Source organism: Tamandua tetradactyla, chromosome 17 (assembly GCF_023851605.1).
Source record: "Tamandua tetradactyla isolate mTamTet1 chromosome 17, mTamTet1.pri, whole genome shotgun sequence".
In the NCBI taxonomy this organism is placed as follows: domain Eukaryota; kingdom Metazoa; phylum Chordata; class Mammalia; order Pilosa; family Myrmecophagidae; genus Tamandua; species Tamandua tetradactyla.
In genome coordinates this window covers 20,366,079-20,382,174 of record NC_135343.1, presented here as the reverse complement: position 1 = coordinate 20,382,174, position 16,096 = coordinate 20,366,079, and the positions used below count along the sequence as shown (strand labels likewise).

General features: G+C 39.6%; 1 long non-coding RNA gene across 1 annotated transcript in view; it reads left to right on the top strand.

Annotated features, from left to right (window-relative positions):
• Window positions 1-135: 135 nt before the first annotated feature.
• The window catches only part of LOC143661518 (uncharacterized), an 80,922-nt gene continuing 64,961 nt past the window's right edge, over window positions 136-16,096 (top strand). Inside the window, exon 1 of the long non-coding RNA XR_013164649.1 lies at window positions 136-202. This is a non-coding gene — a long non-coding RNA (uncharacterized LOC143661518). The remainder of the gene's footprint in view (window positions 203-16,096) is intronic.

The window sequence follows — 16,096 nt, the reverse complement described above, 5'->3', positions numbered from 1 at the left end:
CTCCTCAAGAATGTTGTCCTGGAATTCTTCCAGGCAAGGCCTGGGAAAACCTCAAAAGCATGGGTCCAGCCATTTCTCAGGAAGGGTGTTCCAGGGTTGCCTGGTGACTGTATTCCTCATGTTCCCAAGTGATTAGGCCAGCGGAGAGGGAAAAGCCCTGCTCCGGTGCACGTCAGGATGCCACATGATCACACTGGTGCTAGTGAGTCTCCTCTTTTTCCTTTTCCAGAGAAAATGGAAAATGTCAACAGTTAATATAAACTAGAAAATAGGAAAGCATAGCCCTCCTATGGGACTCTCAATTGTAATACCATCCTCCAGTCTGTAAAAGATAAGGAAAGTGGTCAGAAATTCCCTATGTCCAGATGTTTATAGCTTTCTATCAAGACAATGACCTGAGAATGACTTGTCACTTGTTATTATGCCCACATTTCAATTTCTATTAGAAAAAAATATTTATAATACCCTTTTGAAACTTATTTGTTAAAAGACGTGAGAAAATGTACCACCAAGCCAGTTAGTTGTAATAAGCTAAAGCAAATCATTCAGGGGAAAGAAGAAAACCCAGCCCTGTTCCAGGGGAGGTTAGTGGAAGTCCTAAGGAAGTATACTAATATAAGCCTGGATTCCCAGGAAGATCAACTTTTGCTGGGCACCCATTTCATCAGCCAGTCTGCCCCTGACATTCAGAGAAAGCTGTAAAAGCTCTCATGGGCCTGTAAACTCCCATTAATGACTTATTAAAAACTGCCTTTTCTATCTTTAACAATTGAAACAAGGCCGAGGAGGAAAAGAAAGCACAGAGAGGTTATAAAATACCAGAGAACATCTGAGCTTACTGCATTCACTGTTAACAGCACCCTATCCTCTCAATGTCACCCAAATCGTGGGTCCAGACCTCCAGGGCCTTGCTTCAACTGTGGGTTAGAGGGCCCGTGCAGAAACCTCAAAATAACCCTTGACCTTGGGACCCACCAGGGCCCTGCCCTAGGTGCCACCAACATGTGCTTCAGGCCCAGGACCTGCACTGTCTCCCCAATGGGGAGCAGGACAGCCCCTTGAGGCCTGCTCATGGCCAGTGATGAAGACTGAGGGAGCCCGAGGCTTCATATAGCCCTACTAACTTCACATCTGTTCTAGTTCACTAACTGCCAGAATGCAATATAGCAGAAATGGAACAACTTTTTTTTCACTTTTCTTTCCTTTTTTTTTTATTTGAGTGCATGGTCTGGGAATTGAACCTGGGTCTCCCTCATGAAAAGCGAGCATTCTACCAAAAACCACCCATGCACCGTAAGAGTGCTTTTCCTTTTTTTTTTTTTTACATGGGCAGGCTCTGGCATGGCAGGCAAGAATTCTACCACTGAGCCACCATTGCACCACCCTGGAACAGCATTTTTTTTTTTTTTTTATTAATTAAAGAAAAAAAAATTAACACAACATTTAGAAATCATTCCATTCTACATATGCAATCAGTAATTCTTAACATCATCACATAGATGCATGATCATCATTTCTTAGTACATTTGCATCGATTTAGGAAAAGAACTAGCAAAACAACAGAAAGATATAGAATGTTAATATAGAGAAAAAAATAAAAGTAACAATAATAGTAAAAAAAAGAAAAGGAAAAAGAAAGAGAAAAAAACAAGACACAAACAAACAGACAAAAAAAATCTATAGCTCAGATGCAGCTTCATTCAGTGTTTTAACATAATTACATTACAATTAGGTAGTATTGTGCTGTCCATTTTTGAGTTTTTGTATCTAGTCCTGTTGCACAGTCTGTATCCCTTCAGCTCCAATTACCCATTATCTTACCCTGTTTCTAACTCCTGCTGGTCTCTGTTACCACTGACATATTCCAAGTTTATTCTCGAATGTCGGTTCACATCAGTGGGACCATACAGTATTTGTCTTTTAGTTTTTGGCTAGACTCACTCAGCATAATGTTCTCTAGGTCCATCCATGTTATTACATGCTTCATAAGCTTATTCTGTCTTAAAGCTGCATAATATTCCATCGTATGTATATACCACAGTTTGTTTAGCCACTCGTCTGTTGATGGACATTTTGGCTGTTTCCATCTCTTTGCAATTGTAAATAATGCTGCTATAAACATTGGTGTGCAAATGTCCGTTTGAGTTTTTGCCCTTAATTCCTTTGAGTAGATTCCCAGCAATGGTATTGCTGGGTCGTATGGCAATTCTATATTCAGCTTTTTGAGGAACCGCCAAACTGCCTTCCACAGTGGTTGCACCATTTGACATTCCCACCAACAGTGGATAAGTGTGCCTCTTTCTCCACATCCTCTCCAGCACTTGTCATTTTCTGTTTTGTTGATAATGGCCATTCTGGTGGGTGTGAGATGATATCTCATTGTGGTTTTGATTTGCATTTCTCTAATGGCCAGGGACATTGAGCATCTCTTCATGTGCCTTTTGGCCATTTGTATTTCCTCTTCTGAGAGGTGTCTGTTCAAGTCTTTTTCCCATTTTTTAATTGGGTTGGCTGTCTTTTTGTTGTTGAGTTGAACAATCTCTTCATAAATTCTGGATACTAGACCTTTATCTGATATGTCGTTTCCAAATATTGTCTCCCATTGTGTAGGCTGTCTTTCTACTTTCTTGATGAAGTTCTTTGATACACAAAAGTGTTTAATTTTGAGGAGCTCCCATTTATTTCTTTCTTCAGTGGGGAACAGCTTTTTAAAAGGGGAATTTATTAACTTGCAAGTTTACAGTTCTAAGGCCTTGAAAAGGTCCCAATTAAAGCAAGTCTATAAAAATGTCCAAATTAACACACCAACGAGAAGTTACCTTCTCTTAAGAAAGGCCAATGGAGTTCAGGGTTTCTCTCTCAGCTAGAAAAGCACATGGAATGCCTGCTAGCTTTCTCTCCAGGCTTCTTGTTTCATAAAGGGCGTTTTCCTTCTTTATCTCCAAAGGTCTCTGGCTGCGTGGGCTCTCGTGGTTCTCATAGCTCTCTCGAGACTGTCTCCAAAAATGTCTCCTCTTTTAAAGGAGTCCGGTAAACTAATCAAGACCCACCTCAAATGGGTGGAGTCACATCTCCCTCTAATCAAAGGTTAATCTCCATAATTGGGTGAGTCACATCTCCATTTAAGATAAGCAATATTGAATGAGGATTAAAGGACATGGCTTTTCTGGGGTCTGCAAATTCAAACTGGCACAACATCTAACCAACTTAGAGGAGTCCTGGGTGACATTGATGTGACAGATAAGATTATTAATTTCTTAATTAACACTAGAACCACTCTGTCCTAAACAGCCATTCTGGACCACTCAGACTTAGACCTAGTTATGGGAGTTGACTGTAAAACCAAAACCAAAACCTTCACTGAATCCTCTCCTTTGTAAGCTTGAAGACATGCTGGTATCCCATCAATTTCTCATTATCCCTGAATGCCACACACCCTTTCTAGGGAGGGATCCTCTTCATTCTCTGGGCGTCACTTTAAGACTAGTGTTTACCCCTTGCTTTCCCTGAGGCCCCTACTAGATTGAGGCCTCTTTGCATCCCATAGGAGATCCTTGCATAAACACCCTGTCTGTATGGAATGAGGGCATCCCCGGCTGTGCTCACAGAATAGTTCCTGTCTGCACTCAATTTTTCAATCCTAGACCTTAAAAACACATTTTTTTTTTTTTTGGTCTTCCTCTTCATCCTAACTTTCAATACCTATTTGATTTTAAATAACAGGGATTTAACAATAAGATTCCCCGCTCTGCTCACTTAGACAGTCCTGCCCCAAGGGTTTCAAAATAATCCCCATATCTTTAAGAATGCCTTAGCAGCAGACCTTACTGACTTCCTACTGCCTCAGAGCACAGTCTTGTAGTATGTTAACTTTGTGGACTAACATATTCCTAATATGAGAGTAAATTTTGTTTGTTGCAGTCAACATAGAGAATGGATATAGAATGTTGTAAAAGGTTTATGAAAGTAAGTTCTATTTGTCATAGTCAATACTAACCAAATTTACTAAGCCTGTTTATAATATTATTCAAAAAAATTTTTGTGTAAAACCATGTATATATACAAAACTAGAATTTAGTTCTTTTCTATTAATATAATGTAGATTGCTAGTCTACTCTTAACTGAAAGTTATGAAAAGTTTCTCATAACCATTTGAGTACTTTCTCTAAATATTTACGTTGACCTTCTCATTCTTTATTTCAGAAGACAAGTCCTCTCACTCTTAAAGGAAAACAGTTACAAAGAATGTTCTCTCACCTTGTAAATGTGTAGTGCTAAAATAGTTTTATATAAAAAGTAGTTAGGGATATCCATTCTTGGTGGTTCTAAGTGTATTGTTTGTTTTCTTCAATAAAAAAAATTTGAAAAAAAATGATCAAAAGACTTGAATAGACATTTCTCCAAAGAAGATATACAAATGGCCAAAAAGTACATTAAAAGATGTTCAACATCATTTGCCATCAGGGTACTACAAATTAAAACTACCATGAGATAACAGCTTACACTTACTAGAATGGCTACTGTTAAGAATCAAACAGAAGATAACAAGTGTTGGAGAGGATATGAAGAAATAGCATCACCTTACATTGTTGCTGAGAACGTAAAGTGGTGCAGCCACTGTGGAAAACAATATGGTGATTTCTCAGAAAGTTAAGTATAGAATTACCATAGGATCTGACAATCCCACTTCTAGGATTTCAATCCCAAAGAATTGAAAATAGGGACTCAAATAGACATTTGCACACCAATGTCATAGCAGCATTATTTACAATGGCCAAAAGGTAGAAGCAAACGAAGTGTCAATCGGCAACTGAATAGATAATATTCCATCAATTCCATCAGTAGAATATTATTCAGCTATAAAAAGGACTGAAGTTCCAATAAGTCCTACAACATCAGTGGATCTTGAAGATGTCACTTTGAGTGAAATAATCCAGACACAAAAAGACAAATATTGTAAGATCTCACATATGAAATAAGCAGAATATACAAATTCATAAAATCAGATACTAGAAATTTGCTGTAATCTCAGTTTATTAAGGGACCCAAGTGCCTCTAGGCTGATGTGATCCTCATCTTATTCTCCAATGGCATTATCCATTTTTCCTTTCCTTTTAAAAATATGACGCTAAATGCAAGCCAGCTCCTTTACCTCATGGTTCAAGAGGTGAGCTGATCAATGTTAGAAGAAAAACCATCTGTCTTGTATGGACTGTAAATTGTAGTTCAATCTCTTATGTGTCATATTATTAGAGAATTTCCAAGAAAAATTTTGACTCTATGTAAGCTTCATTTTAAGAACACAGTTCAGACCCTAAACTCCTGTAGATTGCAAATTCAGTTGACCATGTTGTATTAACTGGAGGAGTGTATTTTAATGTTTGTGGAATAAAATGTCTTTCTAAAAAAAAAAAATACATTGACTATCAAATTCTGGAAAAAAGTGTTTAGGAAATATTGCAATAGTTAAAAGAAACTTTCTATCTCTGTTAAGCTAAAGTTTCTCAAATATTTAGAAATTGTATAAAATTCCTGAGAACTTAACAATATTCTCATTTTCTATGTTATATCCTAATACTTAGCTGTAAAGTAACCAAATTTACTTGTCATTTACACTACTTTAAGGCTTCTTTAAAAGTACATGTGGTTAGGGTGGGCCACAGTGGCTCAGTGGCAGAGTTCTTGCCTGCCATGCCAGAGACCTGGGTTTGATTCCTGGTGCCTGCCCATACAAAAAAAAAAAAAAAAAGTACATGATAGTTAGGTATAAATCAGAACTTCATCTTCAACAAAAGAATTTCAAAAGAGAAGCAGAGAAATGTACAAACCATGTTCACCCTATTAATTAACTTAACCCTAGTAAATGTATTAAAGTAAAATAGGACAAAACTTCTGCTGTAGTTTGTCAAATATTTTTATTTCTAAAAGTAGTTTCATTAACCAAAACACAAAGAAAGCAACATCTGTGATAGTCAAACTAAGTGAAGCCAAAGCCCTGCCCCCAGGGACTTTAGCTCAAAAAAGCAGAACTAATTGCCCGCACCTGAAGTCTAGAACTAAGAAAAGGGAAAAGGCTGTCTTCTTAGCCCTGCATGTTCATGCAGCAGTGTAGAAAGAGCAAGGCTTTCTCCCAATTAAACACCACCAAGAAATACTTAATCTCTTAAATGCCATGCTTTTGAACAAAAATAGCAGTAATTCATTGCCCTGGCCATCCAACAAATAATACTAATATCTCTCAAGGAAATAACCAGCAGCCAAAATAACAGCAGCCAAAGCTGCAGCCCAATCAATCAAACCCCTTCTAAGCCTCATTCCTGCACCCCAGAACTTGCCACATGTGCAATCTTACTCCCCAGTTAAGCAGGAACAAGCCACCTAGCTAAAATTCACTTTTGGACCTGAAGGGTGGTCATTTCCTTCCCTTTTCTCCAGTCTCATTTAGGTAATGTCTCTCCTAAATCCACTCACTTACTATTCATTGGCCCTTACCTTTTTAAACTTCTCATCAAGTTTGTTAATTCCAGATTAGAAACTTTTCACAACAAACTTCTTGCCAGAGGCTATGCTGCTGTTCCCCAAGATCAACCAGCCACCTTCAAGAGTGTAGCTAGACTTCTATACTTCCACTAGTAGGGCCTATGACTACTAACAGCTTGAAGCAATTACAGAAGATGGACCATCAGTCCAAATTCCCTTAAGATTAAGGGTAGTGAGAAGTGTCTGAGGGGAAATGAGGTAGGGTAGAAATCGGGTGGTGACTGGTAAAGCAAAAGGCAAACTCCAAAAATGCAGAGAAATATACCTCTGAAAAGAACAGCAACAAACAGCACCTGGCAGCCAAACAACCCCCATGTGAGTGTGTCATCTACGGAGAAGGGTGGAGCCAACTGACCTACCCACCCAAATGCACTCTCTACCACCAGGCACCACCATAGAGAGAAGGGAGGGTAGGAAGGGAGAGGGGGAGCAAGTAAAGCTAATCTATAAAAACAAATGGCCCCACATTACCTTTGCCTCTCCCCTTTTTCACCTCTATCTTTGTGAGTGTGCCCGCGTGTTCTCTCACATGTGTACCTCATAAATACTCTGTTAAAAAAAACTCTTTGAATCCTTTAGAAATTCAATTACACACTTCAAGAATGTTGCAGACTTCCTTTTTAAATCTAAATACCTCTGCAAATAGGTACAAGTCTCCTGTTGTGAGTCTTTAGCCCAAAAGGCAACCAGCAGTTGTGCTGAGATGGGCTCTCAGAATTAGTTCACCAGCTGCATAGACAGTTCCTCCTCTCTGCTGGCTCCCTCTGGCCACTGCCAGCAGAGTCCCACAAATACTGTTGAGCAGTTTCTATTGTGCAAATTCACATGATTCCTGGTGCCCAGCTCTCGACAACATTAAATATACACTGTGAAAGTTACTCTCCTCTGTTCTCCGTGAACCACACATATTCTCTCTGCAAGCCAGTGGGCAGTCTCCCCAGGTTCCTTGTGGGTCCCTCTTCTCTCTAACACTGGACAATTTACAAAAGGCAACTGGAGAACCCCACAAGGTTTAGTCACAGGAAAGAGACAGCATAAAGGCAATAAGCAGTCTGAGTACATGGTAAGATCAAAAGAAAGTGAGGGCAGATTCTGCAGACGTGTAGTACAAGGTGACAAAGATCAGTGAACACCTGGCTGACCCCTTCCTTCAGCCACCTACCCCAGGGCATAAGTCCATCGTTCTGTGGAGTCCAGCTCCCATCTTAGGCACAGAGCAGTCCCAGTATCTTCGGTGTGTCTTTGGATCACTTTCTCCATATCCAAACAATTCTTATACTTCCAAAAACTTCTTTTTGTGCAGGCTAATGGAAGAGAAGCAATGACTTAAATGTTTTAACTGTTTAATTAGTTTAAAATTAACTGTTACTCTGAGTAAGTCAGTAAACTTCATGGCACCTGTATTTTCAACCATAAAATGAAGCTATTGGACAAGAAGTCTTTAAGGGCTTGGCCAGCTCTAAGTAATTTTAATACCACATCTTTGGATGATCCAGAACAATTTTTCCCTTTAGTTTTATATATATTTTTTCTTGGACATATTCACCCCATAAGGTTTTGCATGAACTAATGTTGAAATAAGTTATCATTTCCTAAATATAACTTAGGCAGAACAGGTCACTTGGGGTTATGCTGGCTAAATTTCAAGGACACAGTAATCCCTCAAATAGAGAGTTCACATATGGCCAAGAACTGCAAGGCTCCAACCAGTCCTGAGTCAAAGCAATTCTTTCTTATTCTGCCCTCAATGCTGTTCTCTTTAATACTGAGTAAATCTCTGAAAACCCAGAGTGAGATGTTTGTTGCTGTTTTTCTCTGCCAGGAAATTGCAGATTTGTGTGTCTGCATTTGCAGAGAGCTATGGCTTCTCAGTCTTTTTTCTCTTATTCACCACTACCTCCAAATGCTCTCATCTAAAAACACACCCCAAAATGTCACTAGATTAAATGGAAATATAAAAAGCTGCCTCAGAAATGAACATATTATATCAGGTGTGTGTTTGATGGTAGGCAAAGGCTATAATTTTCAAGGTTTCACTCCTTTTTATTCATTCACTGTCGGAGTCACGTTGCAACCAATGTAAAAAGAGAAAAAATTCAGAATTGTCATCATTTCCCACAGCATCAGCATAATTGAAAGGTAATGAACCCATGTTTGCTCTGGGCCAGGAGATCTCTCAATGGCTTTCCCAGCCTGTCGAGAGCTATTTCAAGATGCTGAATCAAGGAGAGTGAAACCTGGAATCACCCAGTTGTCTCTGACATACCTTTTAGTTGATGTCATTGAGCACTTCTTAGAGAGTCAAGCACACACCATCATCCTGATAGTCATGTTCATTTTCACCAATCTTTTTTTCCAAAAAAAAAATTTAATTTCTCAAAATAATCCTTAATACCTACTCATTTTATTTCTGAATGAATTTTAAAAACAAAGCTAAGCATGCTGACACAATTTAATGTGCACTTTTGATGCACTAGTCTAATGACTAGTGCATCAAAAGTACTCACAGAAAAGAATCTCAAAGAGAATTCTCAATTTTTAGAGTCCTTGACACTCATTTTGATACTTTATACGGTATAGGATAGCTACAAATAAAGGAAATAAATGGCTCTAAGGTAGATGGTTTGCAGGTTCCCTATTTTAAAATACCATATTTTCCGTTACATTAGTTCAACGGTTGCAGCGAAGAGAAACCACGCTGCCTATTTTAAGCAGAAGGGGATTTAATACAGGGAATCAGGCACCGATGGAATTGTTGGGGAGGCAGGAGTTGTGGGGTAGGCTGGGCCCTTCCTAATGACCAGAATATCACCTCTGAATTGTTGTGCTTGGGACAGGACAGGAAAGAGAGGAATAAGGAGCTCTCTCTGGAACTGTTCAGGAACAGAACACTGAGGCTGTTATCCAGGGATCCAGAAACTGCTACTGCAGCTGCCTCTTAACATCTGCAGAGCTAATATCTGGACCCAGGGGCAGCATTGCAGAAAACTCCAATAATTCCATTACCGTGTTGTCAGCAGCAACAGCCCAATCCACGAGAAGTTGGTGGCTGCCCTTTCTGCTTTCCAAATCTTGACAGTGCCTTAAACTTGTGCTCTCTATTCCATATCCAGCACCCCAGCTGCAAGGGACTATGAGAAGTGTAAATTCCTTTTTTGAACACAAATAATCATGAACTATTGTTGGGATAAGTATGATAAAGGCAAAGCACAGGATATCATGACATGTAACAGGACAATCTAGTCTTCAGGAGTCGAAGATTAATTTTCTCCTCTATTTTTTCACAAATGGTAACAGGTTATACACTCTCTTTTACATCTTGCCTTTTTCATTTAATAAGATATCTGGAAATTATTTTATAACAGTGCGTAATGAGGTTTTATAACCTTTCTGTTAATAATGGATGTACATAATTTATATACATGGATGTACATAATTTATCTTGCCAGCCCTCTGTCAGTGGACATTTAGACTGTTTTCAGTTTTTGCTATCACGAATAATGCAGCAGTGAATGACCAGGTATTTGCATAACTTCACACGTGGGCAAGAATAAATACCTAAAAGTAGAAAGACTATCTGGCTAGTGTTCATTTTCTAGTTATGACATAATTTTGCCTTGATATACTATAACCTAGGAATTCATTTATAAAATTAACTACTACCAACATACCTTATATGAAATAGCAAGGAAAGAGAGAGGAGAAGAAAATTGCTTATTATATATGATTACTGCGCGTCAAGAAGATAATATGGGTAGCTGCTAGAGTCCCTGTTTCTGAAACTGGTCATGAGGCCACAGTTGGTATTTATAACTTCCTTCCTTTGTACTAGCAATTCAGCTATTTGGGGTTCATTTTGTTTGTAAACTCAATAAGTGCCAGGGCTAGGCGTTTTGGACCGCCCAGGAGAAAATTCACAAAAGGTCCTCCCTCTCCTTTGTTTTCTCCAAAATGCAGATTTCCAGCCTTCTGGCACTGCAGGTGTATTTTGATATTATTGATTCCGATGAAAAGAGAAAAGCAAACAGGGACCATGTGTTGCTCTTTGTGCATAAATGAGAGTCCCAGGTGCAAGTTACAGCTTGACTACTCAGCACATTTAGTAAGTTAAGCAAAAGTGGATGGCTATAGTCTTAGAGCTCAGAATGTTCTGATAATTCTTAGGGAAGTCCCTGGCTGATTTCTCAGAATAAATAGAAGCTACAGTGCCCCTTGGATGGTCCTTCAGTCTCCCCACCCTGTCTGACAGTTACATACGTGAGTGAGAACATTGGTAAAAGAAGTGAATGTGTAAGTACAGCTTTATATCTTACTTTTTTCCAGAAAGGATTTGATGTATTGTACAATAATATGCCTATAAAAGATAAACTTATTAAAATTCAACTAGAAAACCTAAATCATATAAAGGAGGAGAATGAAGATTAATATAATTCATGTTACTGTTATATTTGTTGCAAAAGACTTGGAGGTGAGAGCAAACAGTAAAATCCAGTGGATCGTGTAACAATGAGATGGAAGATAGCATATTAATTGCTCAAGAAAGGCAAATATTTTTCGGTGAGAGTAGTAGCCAAAAGAAATTGATTAGATGCTACTGTTTTCAGGTGATTAAGAGACTGCCTGGAAGCAATAGGCTGAGCCCCCAATCTTGGGGTTTGTTCCATATGAAATTTAACCCCACAAAGGATAGGTCAAGCCTACTTAAAATTAGGCCTAAGAGTGACCCCCAGGAGAACCTCTTTTGTTGCTCAGATGTAGCCTCTCTCTCCAGCCAACACAACAAGCAAACTCATTGCCCTCCCCCTGTCTGTGACTCCCAAGGGTGTGGGAAATCCTCAGGAAAGCTGAAGGCCTATCTTTAAACCTAATTCACTGAAGGGGATTTTGCATGAGGCCATACTAACAAATACTAATCTCTGGCTTTCTGTTGATCTGTATAACTTTACATTAGAATAGAATTTAAACCAATGTTTATCAAAGCCCTACATCAGGATCCTGGCAGGGAGTGGGGGTAGGTGCTTGTAGGAAGGAAAAAGGCAAATTTCTGAATACTCCCACCAAACACAGAGAACCAGAATTCTCTGGGGTTGGAGCTCAGGAGTCTACATTTTTAATCCACAGTCCAGATGATTTTTATGTACCCTAAAGAAGAGCATCAGGGCTTTAGAAGCACTTTTAAAAATCTTATCACTCTTGTCAAGCAAGCTAGCTCTCCCTGGCAGCCTGGGGTGCAATGGTCTATCACCGATGGAAGAAAAATGGATGTGCTTTGAATTGAAAGCTGGCGAGTGGTAAAGGTGGCTCTGATTGTCGTCCAATTGAGAGGACTGACCCTGTGTTCAGGAAAGTCACCAACCTTGATCCAGAGAAGGTCAAGAAGGGTATCTGTAAGCAGAACTAGGGCAGTCCTCAAAAAGCAGTTTTGGAAGGGGAATAAAATATGTTTGTGTCCTCCTTCCTTTTTCATCAGACTCGGGTTTCCCTTCTCTCCCAAGCCTATGGTTACATTTGTACATGTCTCCTAAAATATCAACTGTTCATAATGTGTCAACTGATAAAAGATTGGCATAACCCCTTCAAGGGATATTTGCATTTCAACAAAGGATTCAACAAAATGGAAAAGATTTCAAAATTAGGAAGAGTAGAAATTAATGATAGAATAATGGGCAGTGGGATTGATCTGTTCCACCCCCACTTGATTTTGAGCAGAAGGTCCCACATGCCCATCAAATCATTCTATTGAATGGCCCTGTGATAGGGATTATAATTAGCCACGGGGGCAGGGTTATATCTATGTCTCCTGACATTCACACCATATACACATTTTATTTTCAGAGAACTCAAAGGTGGCTTTATTAATGTATAGCGCTATCCTTATCAAGCTCAGAATATGCGGGTAGGGGCTCGCCTAGATGTTTAAGACACAGAGCTCCAGAATATTCCATCTTAGACTATCCATCTATCTTCCAAAGTCATACCTGGTCATTAGGAGAGCGAACCATGGAACCAATGGTAATCTTTCGAGGTCTGTTTCATCTTCCAATTTAAAAACACTTCTTGGTGCTGATTTCACATTGGGAAACTCTTCATCAAGGTTGACATAAGAAACAGTGCATTTTAGATACTAAGTAGCAGGTGTTTAACATTAAGGATTTTTCAGGGGAGAGAAGGACAACTATTGAATAATATGGTAAACCTGTAAAAGGATTACTTTAGGTTTGCTTTAGGGGTGAGAGATAGGCACAACCTTTTGGAAACCCTACGTCTGCCCTGGGCAAGTCAAAGCAGGCCTCCAGCCCTCAGATCTTATACCAGTTTGGAGTTTGTGATCCTTTAACTTTGCCTTTGCACTATGTATGAGAATAAGATTAAACAAATTGACTAAAAGGAAAAGATTTCAGAGGGAGATAATGAAACTATTTTAGAGGATGAACTTTTGTCACAGAAATAACTGATATTCTAGTTGAAATGATCCTTACCTGTTAATTGTAACAGGCCCAGGCTAATAGTGTTTTATGTAACGTTATATAAAGCTAATAATGTTGCATTAGCTTTAAGTCTAGTTACTTTAGGTGCTCACAATTAGCTATAGCTGAATGCATAATCTACCTATAATCGACCTCCTAACAGGCAGTTCAAAAAGTGGAGCTTTATGGAGGGCTAAGTCAGACCATATACCGCAGAGTCAAACTGAAGAAAACCTTGAGTCCTTGCTCAAGAAGGCAACCCTGAGCTCTCTGAAAGCAGTAAAAAGCTTTCAATAGGAAGGAAGCAAATGACTTACTATTTGGATAGTCTGTCAAAGAACAAACCAGAGGAAACTGTGGGGTGGGTCAGGAAAAAGGTTAACTGGAAAGACTTCCAAAGTTGTAAACAACCCCGCTGGAGTGAGTGTACTTGTGGGTTTGGTAGCCGTGAGCTGAACGTCTGATGAATGTGAAGAAATGGATGGGTTGAGAATTTAAAGGACCTGGGGGAACCAAGATTTTGAAAACCTCTGAGCATTTTGTAGCCTTTAGACTTTGCAGGGAAACAGCGTTGACATCTGGAGGGGGTTTATCCTGAAACTTGCAGATAGAATGAGGTACATTTATGTTAGCCTAGCTACATAATTGAATGGGAAACCTGTTCAATTGAAAGGCAATTCTCTCAGGAAATACCCCCTATTATGTTGATCTAAAAGAGCTTTATACTGCAGTTTAAAAAAAAAAGTATTTGCTTCTGTTGAACTTGAAAATATATTTGCACTTTTAAACAGGTTTTCTTAAAGAGGTGCAATTAAGAAAACTGTAATTGCTGTGTCTATTTAGGTGGATGTTTTCCTTTTACGTGTATATAGACATTTGGCACCAAGCTCTCTGCCCTGGAGGTTGGCAGAGAAGAGAATGAGGGAAAGCCAGGGCACTTGCTTGTTAAAATATATATTAAAGAAAAAGTTTAATTACTAAATAAGGGAAAGGAGAGACAGAAAAGAATTTTCTGTCACAGAAATGACTATTCATAATATTTAAGTTTCACTTTTTTCATTTCTGCCATAGAAATAACTATTCATAATATTGGAAACTAACTTTAATTTTGTTAACAGCATTTTTCAAAAGGTTTTAAAGTTGTGACTTTCCATTTGGGATGCTTTATTTTGGCCCTGAAAGTTTGTACCAGCCTGCTTCTTTGGTTGTTCACAAACATCTCTCTCCCTGCTAGAATGGAAGCACTTTGGGGGTAAATTCTAGCCTCTTAACTCTCAAGATGCTTTGCTCCCTCCCTTTCCTTGTAAATCAACCACTGATAACTTTAGCCAGTGCTTTGATGCTGCCAGGACCAGAGGCATTGTTTAGGTATTAGAAATTACTGGAAGGCAGCCAGAGACAAATAGGAAAACTAAGCCCTCATCTGGAATTTTCACTTATACATTATACTGGTCACACTAGAATTCTGGAATTATTTGCAAGGAGTTAAAAAGAAAATGTAAAGGTAATCAAGGCTCCAGGGGAGCATGCCAAGGTAGAGATGAAAATAAGGCCTTCTTTGTTTACTGTCCTGCCACCATCTCTTGTGACATCTGCTAACAGAAGCTGCAAACCTTGAAATGGGTACCACCAGGGACTGTGTGCTCTGGAAAGCATCCTATTAACAGCACTGCCTCTTGAACATCAGGGGAAAAAGTTCATTTTCAAAAGAGCAGCCTGTGAATAAATATAATAATGTGCTCTTTGACTGTTTGAGTCATTTTCAACTTGGAAATAGAATGAAAAGATGCCAAGAAGGAAAACTGCATCTAGTGTTCTAAAACGATGTAAATCAAATCAGGCACAAAACTGAAGGAAGCCAGGGGCATGTGCAAGCCCGAAGACAATTTTATCAGGTGAATGGAATGCGTAGAAACAATTGCAGCAGTCGGTGGAGATCTGAGCACCTCACTGGTAGGGGTTGTGCTGGATGGCACTTCATCTCTCTCACCGATGCTTAGTGAACTTGGCTATTTGACTAGGAATGACAGTATTTTATTTTCTGGCCATGAAGCTCCTTTATCCATACCACTCCCACCTAATTACCTCAGCAAGAGCCTCGTGGCCACCTCAAGGCTGGCTCACGTCAGCTTTGCTCTTCTGTGATGCAGTGTGAGTCACCCAGAAGCACTCCTCTCATCATGTCACAGCCCCAACTGCAAACCACAGAAATGATTGCCTATCGCAATGGTGTTCAAAGTGTGGTCTCTGCATAATCTAAATCAACCTGTCTCAATAGCTCATTTGAACGACCCAGACTCCTGGGGTTTAGGGTGGGAATGAGACCTTGTAGTTCTGTGTAGCTTGGGGTAAAGTCAGGATTCATCTCAGACTGTGGTGGAATGATAATTGGGAACTGCTGGTCCCTTGAGGGATCAAAGAGGGAAAAAAATACACACACACACACATATGGAACTATTGAACTTTCCCATCTGGGAAGCCCCAGGTATTCTCTCAACCATTGGGGACTCCCAGGAAAATGGCCCAGGCTCTTGGCTCTGAGTCTTGACCATATGAAACTTGCTTCTGTGTGTGTATATGTGGCGGGGGCCGGGTGGGGTGGTGGAGAGAAGCTAAGACTGTTCATGGTGAGGCCTGGGAGTTGCTCCCAGGAATCTTGTTGCTTAGATGTGGCCACTCTCTCTCTAGGCCTACTCTGCAAGGAAAGTCATTGCCTTCCCCCTTCACAGGACATGACATTCATGGGTGAAGGTATCCTTGGTGTCATGGGGCATAGCTCCTGGGAATGTGTCTGGCACTATGGGATTGACAATGCCGTCCTGACCAAGGTGGGGAAAAGAGATGCAATAAATAAGGCATCAGTGGCCAAGAGATCAAATGGAGTCAAGAGGCTTTTCTGAAGGATACTCTTATACAAGCCTCAGTTAGATAGTGCTAATCGTCATGGTTTGCTAAAACCCAGCCAACATCGCTCCCAGTGACTCTTTTTTTCTAGTTGTTCTTTTTTTTAAACATATTTTTATTGTGAAATCTTTATACATATATAGTCCATCCATAGTATACAATCAATGGCTCACAATATCATCACA